This window comes from Pteropus alecto, unplaced genomic scaffold (genome assembly GCF_000325575.1).
Source record: "Pteropus alecto unplaced genomic scaffold, ASM32557v1 scaffold76, whole genome shotgun sequence".
Taxonomy (NCBI): Eukaryota; Metazoa; Chordata; class Mammalia; order Chiroptera; family Pteropodidae; genus Pteropus; species Pteropus alecto.
The window spans coordinates 2661227-2674258 of NW_006443138.1; positions in this window are offsets into that span (position 1 = coordinate 2661227).

The window sequence follows — 13032 nt, forward strand, 5'->3', positions numbered from 1 at the left end:
CCAGACACACACAGAAAATGTGCATACATAAACCAATTTATGCCTTTATAAGTCAGGATAATGGTTCTTTAAGTGTGGAGTGAATTAAAAGGAGCATAGGGGTACTGGGATGCTCATAATACTCTGTTTCTTGATCTGACTATTCATTTTGAAAATTTATCTAATTTTACACTTATGACCTGTGCATTTTTTTGTATTATATAATATACGATGAAAACTATAAAGTTAAAAAATTAATACTACAATTAGAAATCATTTTATACCCAAGAGAATAGGAAAAAATTTAAAGCCTGACTGCAAAGTTTTATCAAGAATGTGGAAAATGGGAAACTCATTTTTAGAAGTGTAAATTGACAAAAGAAAAAAATCTTTTACAAACAATTTGATATTAGCTTGTAAGGTTGAACATATGCATATGCTACAACCCAGAAATTCCATTCCTAGGCCAGAGAAATTCATGTATCTCTGTAGCAGAAAGTATATAAAAGAATGTTCATAGAAGCATTGTTCATGGAGTTTTTTTCTAAAAAGGAAAAAAAAAGACAAAAAGAAACATTTGAGATGACCAACCATTAGAAAATGGATAAATAAATGGCAGCATATCCACACTACACAGCAGTGAAAAAGAAAAGACTACAACTACTCACATGAACAGAGATGATTTTAGAAACAAAATGTTAAATGAAAAAAAGTAAGTCACAAGAGATTATATATGATTCAATGTTTATAAAACCTTCAAAATAACAAAATGAATATATGTACGTTTGTGATAAAGCCATGAAAGAAAGCAAAAGTACAATAAACACACAATCGAGGGAAGCAGTTGCCTCTGGGATGAAGGAGGGAGATACAATTGGGAAAGGGCATCAGGAAGCCTCAACAGAATTATCTATGTTCTAATTCTCAAGTGAGGGGGTGGTTACCACTGTGTACTGTAATTTTCATAAGTATTATCGATGTTCATTTGCATGTATGGATATTAACCAAGGAAAGATTTGTCTATTCCTTGTTCAGTATGAGCATAGGCTCCTTTCTAGAACTTCATTAAATGGAAAATACTAATAACAGCAACAACAACAATAATAATAATTTTTAGAAAACACAAAGCAAAAAAAAAGAAGAGCCATTATCTAACAAAAGCTTTCTATCCATTTCTGATATAAAAAGTAGGTGGAGGAGATTGCAGATAAAACATGTCAGGGGAAGCTACAGCCCAAATGTGTGGAGCAGGGCATAAAGCTGAGAAGACACAGACCCACAGAACCCAGAGCCATTGGCTCAGGGGAATGTCGGCTGAGGTAAAGGCAGGAATAAAAAGTGGAGTGGAAAACAGGGAGATTCTTTGGACATCTCTATATGAAAAAGTCTAATCCACTTCAGGCCATTCCCCTAAACTAGGTAGAAAATTCCTGCATGGATAAGTCACAAAGTCTTGACAAATGCAGCCTCTGCGCTCCAGTCTTGGTGAAGGGAGTTGGGTCTGAATTTTAGTGCTGCTTTCGAAGGCAGCTGGGACCTCCATTTCTGGAGTTGTTTTGAGATTTCCATAGCAGGAAATACTCAGTTTTGGTGCTTTTTTTCAGGGAAAGGCTTTAAGCTAAATTTGTTATCACTTGTCCATCTACCATCCAGCTTTTAAATAGTTGTTGCTATTTTCTCTGCTTAGGCCTTGTGTTTTGCCCTTTTATTTAAATTCCTTTATCATGAGGCGGGGTAAGAGCAAGATTGCAAGATTGCGAGGGAGCAAGATTATTCAAATTTGAACATTCAGTCCCATGTTTAATCGAAAGTCTCTATAACTTTTACAACAAGAAAAATAAGAAATATTCTTAAATGGAATTGGATTAGAGAGATAAAATATATATGTGCATGTTTATTTGATTGTTAAAAAAATGAAGCAGAACTGAAAATATTAGGATATAGCAAGAATAAGTATCGTTTTTTGAAATGTGTATGTTATTTAAGATTTATGTGTTTAAATATGGTTCTTACTGTGGGTTTTGATTTTTTTTTTAAGTTTAAAAAACACTCAATCAAACATTAATTAGCTCCCAAAGGCCATAATGGAACTTCCAGATGCAGAGACTGACAGTTTCCTGGATCACAGAGCTAAAAAACAGCCAGGCACACACTCGTTCTAAATCAGCTGCTAGGTGCCCACCAAGGAGTAGCCTTGTGAAAGGGGAACTGGGTAGTTAGGGGACAAGGTCCAGGGTAACTTTTTATAGTATATCCTTTTGTAAAAATATCACCTATTCATAAATAAGTAAACATAAATAAACACATTTATAAAAGGGCAAACACATCTTTTTTAAAGTTTACTGATTTCCTATTGCCAGACACTACTTTAGGGTTTTACTGAGAGAACCAAAAAACTGAATGAAGAAAATACTGCATTACTAAAAGTCTAAGGTAATGGAATGGTGAAAAAGCAGTACTATGCGGTAATCACCGTATTTCTAGTGATACCCAAAAAACAGAGGATGTTATTTGTTTGTTTATATTTATTTATTTTAATTTTGATGAGGCAAATTCAAGTGAGAATCAAATGAGATCATGCAGAGGGAAGTATTTTGAAAATGAGAAAAAGTAATACAATTTTAATGTAAGATAAAATCTAAGAGGTCTGTGGTCCTTTAGAGTGTGAGGTAAATGAGGACTTTTCTATCACAGAATGAGTTTGAGGAGGCACTTACAGGGTTATATTTACTTTTTCGTATTTTGGGATGGGATTCTAAATAACCTCAAAGGTTGAAATATTTCCCGAATGTCAGAAATGCTGAAAGGTCAGCACAGCAAACCACAGAGGTTGTTGCTAAGCCTCACAAAGCTCTGTTTATCACATTATCTGTACAATATTAGTTTTATCATTGTCCTTAGAGATATGATGTTTTCTTACCTGGTTTCCTCATTTGTTATTATAGACATATAGAATTATAGACATTGAACCAGACATAGAAGATTCCTTCCAATGCTAACAGTCTGTGGAATATCTTCACCAACCTAGGTATTTGGGCCCATTTTCCTCTTGAAATCTTTAATCAAGTCATTTTCATGAACCCATCCACAGATCACTTTAACTTTGATAGCTGCCCTAAAATGTGATTCTTCCCACGGCTCCCAGTTCAAAAGGGAGAACTTCTACTGGAAAGTATTTCTGGCTACTTCCAGAAAACAGTCATTGGCACACTGTAACGCTCAAATAACGTGAGAAAAAACAATTCACATACCACTATATTTTACTTGCTGATTTTAGAAGAGCTACAGTCTGTGCCTGCAGCAGAAGAGAGACTCTCCATGTGCACATAAATTTAGATGCTCAACACCACTGCTAATCTAAAATGCTGAGGTCAGGAAGGGAACACTTGCATCGGGTTCTACCACAGGAGACTGCTCTTGACCTCACCAAAAAAAAAAATCTATTTGTAAATGGGAAAGTGAATAATAAAACTATTTGAAGAAAATGTTGGCATTTTAAAAAATAATTTCTGGCCGTGATGGTTTTTCTAAGCAACAAACAACCCCAACATTTAAAAAGATGAAATTGATGGATTCAACCCTACGAAAATTTCTGGACAAAAAGTAAGAAAAGCGTGTGTTTATGTATAGACAAAATTAAAATACGATTAAAATATCTTACAATTTTAGTTGTCATTTATACCTCAATAAAGCTGAAAAAATTAAAAGACCAACAACCGATGGGGAGAAATATTGGCAACATATTAATAAGTACACATTTAATATCTAGAAAATATAAAAGCTTCTATAAATAACAGTAAACAGACCAATAGAAAAACAGGCAAAAGATGCAAAGAAAAGAGGCAAAGATAGATAAAGAAACAGCCAATAACACCTAAAAATATATTAGACAGGGTGATTCTTATTCAAAATTTACATTGGTTGATAAAAATCTTGTAAAAGTTATGTATTATTGGCTTTTAGATAAACAAATTAAAAAACAGATAATATCAAGTGTTAACTTATGGGGAAACAGGCATACAGACGTGATTGGTGTACGTTCAATTGCTACCGCCTATTGGATGGATAAGTAGTGGTCTCAATTAAAATTTGCACTCGTATTCTTAGACCCAGCAATTTTACTCCTAAGTATCTATCAAATAGAATAATTCAGATACACACAAAAAAGTTACACATGTATGTTTATTTAGCATTTTCTGAAATAATAAAGTGTAACATCTACAAATAATATCTACAGAATAGATGTTAAATAAAAAATACATTAAAATTATAAATTAACATTTGATTATAAAATGCTTATTTTTACACAATAAATATAATAATTATAAATAAATTTATCTATATATAGTTTAATGAGTTATGGTATATTTATATTTGGATATGCAGGGTAATCAAAGGGATGAAGAAGATGACTATATACCTACATGGAAAGAGTCCCAAGATAGGCTGGGGCTCTTGCAGAAAGCAAGTCACATTATATGCACGTTGTATGATTACATTTATGTTAACATAAGAACGACATAAGAGAAACCAAAGTGTATAATTGAATAAGTACATACATGTTTCCTAGAAGTTCTGAATGAAGCTTCACCTCTGGCTGAGGTAGAGGGTAGAGAATGAGACAGAGGAGAGGTAGAAGGAGCACTAGCTTTTTAGGTACTTTTGTCATAATGAATATTTACAAGGAAGTATTGACGTATTATTTGCTCGATTTTCAAATTTGAGAAAGAAATTAAACAATACAGGAAAGGGAGTAAAAGGGAAGGGAAGTAAAACTGCATTCATCAGACATTAGAACATCAGAATAGGATACATCTGGTCTCTTTAATATTGATTTATCCTTGAGAAGCCTCATTGCCTTCACCTAGATTTCTTTTGCTGAGAGAAGTAGGGCAGAGTGATTTACAGCCCAATCTCTAGAACCAGGCTTTTGGATTCAAATGCTACACTACCTTACCAGATTTATGATCTTAGTCCAGTTACTAGAACTCCTGTACTTCAATGTCCTCATGTGAAAAGGAGGAAAATAATGATACTTATTCCGCAAAGTTCGTGTGAATATTAAATGCATAAATCCTTGGAACACATGACAGACACTCAATAAATGTTCTTCCTATTAATACCAGTGAGCATCACCTATATGTTCTGGCTGAGAATAACATGAAAGAGCACTGCTCTCTTTCCTTCCTTAGAAGACGGAGAGAAAGGAGGCTGTGTTGGAAGCCAACCCAGGTATGAGTCAATCGAGGTGGACAGCACAGCCCCTAGCCTCATACAGCCTACAGACCCAATAGATAAGGTTCCAAGGCAAAGAACAAGCAGTGCTTGCACGACAGCAAAAGGTATGCCGGCACAGATATGACTCTTTAAGTGCTTTCAACATAGTGGGATCTCAGTTAATGTGTATTGATCAACTTGGTAGCAAAGTTTATCTATCTATCTATCTATCTATCTATCTATCTATATGTAGCACTATATGTAGCATATCTATTCAGGCTCAAATTCTGGTTTACAAGCCATGCAATATTAGACAAAAATTTTAATCCTCCATGTTCTCATCTGAAAAAAAAAATGTGGACTGGAATGCCTATTTTGCCTCTTGTAAGAGTTAAAAATAGTATTTGCATAGTGTTTAATAGTGCCTGGAGCCAAGTAGGTGTTGAGTAGATGGTAGCTGTTATTATGGTTTGAGACTATCTAAGCTGGCTCATTTTAAAATCTGGAAAACAATTCACCTTCATGAATATCACTGTTGGCGAAGAAACCTTATGATTAAATATATCTAAACATAGAACTAAGAACCAAGAGATCTTTCTAATTTTGGCTCCGTTGCAGACTTCTTAAGTGCCCTTTAAAAAGTCAATCAAACAAAATATTTATTAATAATAATAAAGTCTGTAGCCAAATCACATTCGCTTGCAGAACCACTCACTGTGATTATGCATGAACTTCATTTAAAATTCTTAGACTTCTCTTTGGTGTTCTATGAAGTCATTAAGCTGTGAACTTTCTCAAGACTTTCACTATGAATTTTGGTTTCATCTAGCTCCTCAGAGCACTTCATGCCTACGTGCTGGCATTCCTTGGTCAGTTCACACATTTTCTAGTCCCTCCTTTTTTTTTTTTTACTTCTTTTGCCAAAAGTTTCAGAGAGGTTAGACAGGGTGGTTCTTATTCAAAATTTACATTGGTTGACTGAAAGGAATAGGACTATAGTTAAGCTTTCCCTAGAATTCCATAGTTAGTTGTTTGTCTTATATGAACTCCATTTGATTCGCTAACCTTTTGTAAGTGACTGTAGTGACTCACCCACTTCATCCTTCTCAAAAGAAATGTATTTACCCCGTCTGAACTCCTAGAGTATTACCACTTGGGGTATGTATGACTTTCTACCTCACATTATAATGACATATTTTCCCTCTTAGATTATACATTCCTTGAGGGAGCAAAACTTATATAGACTCATAGACCTAATTAAATTCATAAGACTTAACATTTTATATCAATATGATATGTTAGAGAAAAAATCTAAAATTGTTACCTATTTTATAAAGAAGTCTTGAAAATGTAATGATAAGTCTTATATGTTATAAATGTACATATGTACATGTATAAAGTAAATATAGGCCTTGCCCTAGGCAATATTTTATTCATTACAGTCTCTTTTAATCTTTTTATAAAAACAACTTTCTTTAAACACTTACCATATATTATCTTTGCAACAATAACCCCAGAAGTAGTTATTCATGCACTGATTCATTCATTCAACAAATATGTATTGGAACCATACTATATATTTTAAATTTATTGAATACATTAAGACCAATAATAGTAATAAGATTCCCATCCTCATGGAGCTTATAAAAGAAAGAAAGAGAAAAAAAAAAACATATACTAGAAAATCAGGTAGTAATAAATGTTATTACCTCCCTCTCCCACAAAAAACATCTGCATAAGTCAAAGAATTTGGGGGAGAAAGAAGAAATAGTTATTTTATATAAGGTCTTGAAAGGCCTCTTTGAGAGGTAACATTTGAGTAGACACCTGAGCAAATCATGGAGCTATCTTAAGAAAGAGCATTCTAGGCAGAGAAAACCAGAAGTACAAATGTCCTGAGATGAGAGCATATTAGCACAATCAAGTGAGATTGGAAAGGTAGCATGAGGCTCCACCCTCCCGAGCCCCTTAGATCATAGCAAGAATCTTGAGGATTTTTGCTAAGTGTGGTAAGAAGCAATTGAAGGGTTCTGAGGAAGAGAATGACATAATGTTAAAAACTTTTATTCTGAACATATTAGTTACAGGTTAAGAATAGAATGAAGGCTGGGACAACAGTGGAGGCAGCACTCTGTTTTTTCTTGTTTTAACAATTTAGGTATTCAACTTTATTCATTGCTTTTCTACATCTATTGAAACGATCCATTTAAACTACTTAATTAGAAAATTACAATAAAATACGTATTAATGTTAACCATCTAAGCATACATTAATAAACCATACTTGTTCAATATAATTTTAATGCATTACTCAATTCAATTTTATTATATTTTATTCACGATATTTGCTATGTTTATATATAAGGCAGACCTACAATTTCTTATACAGTACTTATCTATTTTATTTCAAGGTTAGACCAGCCTCATAAGTGGGTAGTTTATTTTCTTTTACTATTTTTAAAATGGTTTTTATAAAGTATAAATTATATATTCATTGGAGATTTTACAAAACTAGCCTAAAAAACTATCTGAAGTGTGGATTAAGGTAAAATATCTAACTAGTGCATTTATTTAATGGTTATTAGTCTACTCAGATTTTCTGTTTCTTTTCATTCCATTTTGATCATTTTTATTTTTCTAGATAATTTTAAATTTCTCTTAATTTTCAAGTTTATGTTCATAAAGTTCTTAAAAGAGTTGATCTATTTTTTTTCTGTTATATGTCATTTTCTTCACTACCTTGGTGCATTGCCTTTGATCTAATCCTTCAAACTAGAAATCTATTTCTGATTTTATTTATTTGTCTTCTCTCTTTTTTCCTTAGTGACTCTAGCTAAGGGTTTGTCAATTTCATCTTTTCAAAGAACCAGCTCTTCATTTCATTAATTTTTTTATATTGTCTTTTTATACTCTATTTCATTTATTTCTGCTCTGATTTTTATTGTTTCCCTCTTTCTACTGACTTTGGGCTTCATTTATTCTTTTTTCTAGTTCCTTAAAGTGTAATGTTTAATTACTTATTTGAAATTTTTCTTGTTTCTTAAGGTAGGTCTGTTACAGCTACTACAAAGTTCCCTCTTAGAACTACTTCTGTTTCATCCCCCAAATTTTGGTATGTCGTATTTTCTTTTTCATTTCAAATGTTTCTCTAGATTTCTTCTTTTATTCTTTATTGACTCAATAGTTGTTTTTTTATTTCTTTATTGACTCAATCATTTTTCTTTTATTTTTTTATTGACTCAATAGTTGTTTAGTATCCAAACCTGTGAGTTTTCCAGCTTTCTTCTTGTAGTTCATTTCTAATTTCATACCATTGTAATTGGAAAAGATGCTTGGTATGATTTCGATCATCTTAAATTTGTTGAGACTCATTTGTGTCCCAGTATATGGTCTATCATTGAGAATGTTCCATCTTCACTTGAAAAGAATGTATATTTTTTTGATTTAGGATGAAAAGTTCTACAAGTATCTATTAGTTCTATTCGTGTAATATGCCATTTAAGGCCAATGTTTCCTTATTGACTTTCTGTCTGGATAATCTATACACTGATGTAAGTAAGGTATTAAAGTATCCTACTATTATTTTCTCTATTTCTTTCTTTAGATCTGTTAAAATTGCTTTATATATTTTGGTGCTCCTAAGTTCGGTGCATATATGTTAATAAATGTTATGTCTTCTTGATGGATTGCCCTGTACCTCTACTCCTCACTGCTACCACATTAGCTGGTGCGAGTCAGCTGGAGAACCACATCTTCAACACTGTCACTGTCCCCACCCCCATCCAGCCTCCCCAGCAAGTTCCAACATGCCCACCTTCAGATGTACCAATATGTGGATCTTTCAGGCTTGTTTGTGTGTTGAACAGAGGAACCTTTGCTGGATTATAGATATCCAACTACTTATAAATTTAAGGGGATATACAAAGTAGTCTTCTCACTCCACCATGATGCTAACCTAAAAATCTAAAAGTCATCTTGTATTCTTCTTTTTTATCACTCCCTTCATATATTAGCAAGTCTCTTAATTTTTTTTTCTTCAAAGTACATATTGAGTTTTCTATGTCTCTCCATCTCTGAAGCCACAACCTTAGTCATCTATCTCTCATCTGACCTGAAATAGTCTTTTTACTGGTCTCCCTACTTTGACTCTTGTACATAACCTTACAACTACTCCAACATTGCTTTACACTTCCCCATCGCTCATTATACTTCCATATTTGTTTTCTATCAGTTCTTAGACTATGCCAATCTCATTCTTGCTTTTGAATTTTTGCAAAAGGTGTTCCTCCTGTCCTGGAAATTCTTCCCTCGCTTTTGAATTGATGAACTCTTAGTTCTTTATAGCTTAGCTTAAGTTGTGACCTCCTCAGAGAGGCCTTCTCTAACCATTTTATCTGTAATGCTTCTCCCTCATCCATCCCTGAACAGCCTCTATTTCCGGGTACTTGTCTACTTCACTATATTTACCGTGATTTCAGCAACTATTTCATTTATTTAAATGATTACTTATTTTCTGTTTGTTTGTTTTCCTCCCTAGGACATAAATGTCATCAGTGTAGGGTCTATATATGTCTTGAACAATATCTAGCATAGTGCCTGGCACATATATAATATTCAATAAATATTTTTAAAATAATTGAATAAATAAATAAATAAGTAAATAAGTAAAAAGTTCCAAGTAAAGAGATGAGTGTGAGCAAAGGTGAAGGTTAAGAAAGCCCAACATATAGATCAGGGAACTTCAAAATATTCGATGTGGTAACAAAACAGTATATGAAAAAGAGGGGTGTCAGCGCCGAGCTGATCAAGAAGAAAAGGCTTGGGTGATGAGACGCCCAGTTGAAAGAATGCACAAGGAGCCGACATGGGAATGAAACGGCAGGTACCAACTTTATTGCTGGGAATGTGCGCTTCTGCGCTAGGGGACCTCATGGGCTTTATATATGTCAGAGAACAATAGTGGCATTCTGCCACACATGCGTAATAAACAATAAGCTGCTTCGTACTTGCATAAGTTAGGTGCAAGAGCCCTACTACATTAAGGTGACATTTTAAATCTGGAGTCATATCCCTAGCTGGCCTAAATCACACCCAAACCTGGGACTCACAGTGGGTATGGGAGAAAAAGTGAAAAGGCTATTTGTGGCTGAATATGACAAAAGTTGGAATTGCATTTTTTTAGAACCTGTTAAAGCTTTGAGCTCTGTACTCTGACCATATCTGATGGTGAACCTTTAGAAAAGGCAAAAATAACATGTTAGATGCAATGTTTTTTAAACAGAATTTTAATGAAACTCCTCCTAAAAAAAGTTGTGAAATTCGCAACTGATTAACTTACAACTTTTCAGCAGTGCATCTTACAGCTAGTTTTCTAAGTTTCTGGAAGGATTTGGATACCCAAATATAATAAGAAGAAAATGATTGTAAATGAATTCTACTCTTCTATTCTGAGTAGCTCAGAGTATTGTATATGGAGTATCTCACTTATCGTCACAACTCATGAGACAGCGATAGGGTAGATTTTATTACTGTAGCCTACAGTTAGAGTTTATTTTTTCTGATTTGTGGTCACTAGCAGCCTCTGGTATATTGTTGACTCTCAATGAAACTAATAAGCTATATAATTATAGCAGTATTTCTAAATGTCCACTGGGTCCTTTGCGGTTAACTGTTGTAAACATGTTTTTAAGCCTAACACATTAAATTAAATGAAAGCTGAAGAAAAAAATAAAAAGGAGAAATAGCATCTTGGAGAGGTGGAGGGAAAATAAAGAAGCATATTATAAATGACAGTTTCCAGACATGATATTTTGAATTTAAAATTAAAATCATAACCTTGAGGTTCTCCTCATGTTATTTTAAAAATTGAGAAAACTAAGTCTTATGAATAATTTCAAAATTAATTGTGGCTCATGGCAAAAGCTTCAGATTTGCATTTCTTCCAAATTAAACCCAAAAAATATTTCTTGGATAAAAAAGTCAGTAAAAATCAAACAGTCAAATAAACATACTAGATAATTCCCTAGTTATCATTTTCAATAAGGAAGCACCAATTTTTTTCTGCTACTAATTTTGGGAGTGGGGTGATGGAAAAACAAGCGACTAAAAATCAATTCTTTCAATGCATTTTGGGAATACGTTTGTTCATTCTGTTTTTCATTTATTCAGCAAATGTTTGAGTTGAGTAATGTACACCTAACTCCAGGTCAGTAACACTACCAGCACTGGAAATATAAAGCAAGCAAAAGATAGCCTCTATCCTTAAGGAACTCATCATTTAGCAATACACACATTAAACATACAGAAAAGTTTTAACTGAGTAAAATTCAAACGTATATTGATGGAAGAAAGGACCTTCCATGGAAAGGAAATAGCTGAGACAAATACTTTTGAAAGAGCAAGAAATTCAGTTTGGCTGACCTATGAAAGTCATGAAGTAGAAAGAAAAAATCCAACAAGCATACTGGTGTCTTTAACACCCGGCAAAGTAGTTTGGGCTACATTCTTAATATTATTTCAGGCAATAAAATAATGAAAGACTATTGATTAGGGATGTGACATGATTTAGGCTATACTCTTCCATAGAATGTGGGACTAATCTGAATATGGAGAAATGAAAGGCAGGAAAACCAGTTAGGAAACACTGAATTAATATAGTCGAGAAATAGTAGGGCCGAATTTAGGTAGATACTTGGGAAAGGGGAAAAGAAAATTATTGGACTCTTTCTTCGCTCCCGGCAATGAACTACATATTATACTGTATCACTGACTGTTCACAAGAAAAAGTTAATCCAATGAGGTAGTCAATGTTATTATCCTCTTTTCACAAGTTAGGAATCTGAGGCCCAAAGAAGTTAAATGACTTTCCAAGGTCACGCAGCTCAAAAATAGAGCCCTAAGTGCTGCTAAGTAAGAGACAGTGAGACCCAGCAAAATGAGCTGTAGGATAGAACCGACTGAGGTGAGACTATAGCTCTGGCATTTACTGCATGACCCTGTGCAAGTTATTTAAATTACCTATAATAATACCGCCAGATTTTTATAAATTTTAAATATTAAAATATATTTAAATGCCTGGCAGATTCTTTCAACAAGTAATTATTGAGCATCTAATAATCCCGCCATGCTGGATGGAGGAAAAGGGAGATGGATATAGGGATAAAAGAGAAAAACATGGTCTCTATCTTCAAAAGCCAACAATGAACAAGTATTTAAAAAGTAATGCATGTAGAAGAAAACAGGAACTAAACTCAAGGACCTTGTACTTAAAGAGGATTTTATGAATTTGACCTCAAAGGCAAGGGAAGTAAAAGCAAAATTCAATGAATGAGACTGCATCAAACTAAAAAGCTTCTGCTCAGCAAAAGAAACCGTCAACAAGGTAAAGAGACAACCATCCGAATGGGAAAATATATTTGCAAGCAACACCTCTAACAAGGGCCTCGTATCCAAAATATACAAAGAACTCATATGACTCAATAACAACAAAAAAAAACAAATGATCCAATCAAAAACTGGGCAGAGGACAAACTCTTCTCCCTAGAGGACATAGAAATGACCAACATATATATGAAAAGATTCCCAACATCACTAGCTATTAGGAAAATGCAAATCAAAACCATAATGAGATACCATCTCACACCTGTTAGAATAGCTATAATCGATAGGAAAAGTAATAACAAATGTTGGAGAGGATGCAGAGAAAAAGGAACCCTCATCCACTGCCAGTGGGACTGCATATTGGTACAGCCACTATGGAAAACAGTATGAAGGTTCCTCAAAAAACTAAGAATTGTTCCACCGTATGATCTGGCAATCCCTCTACTGGGTATTTCCC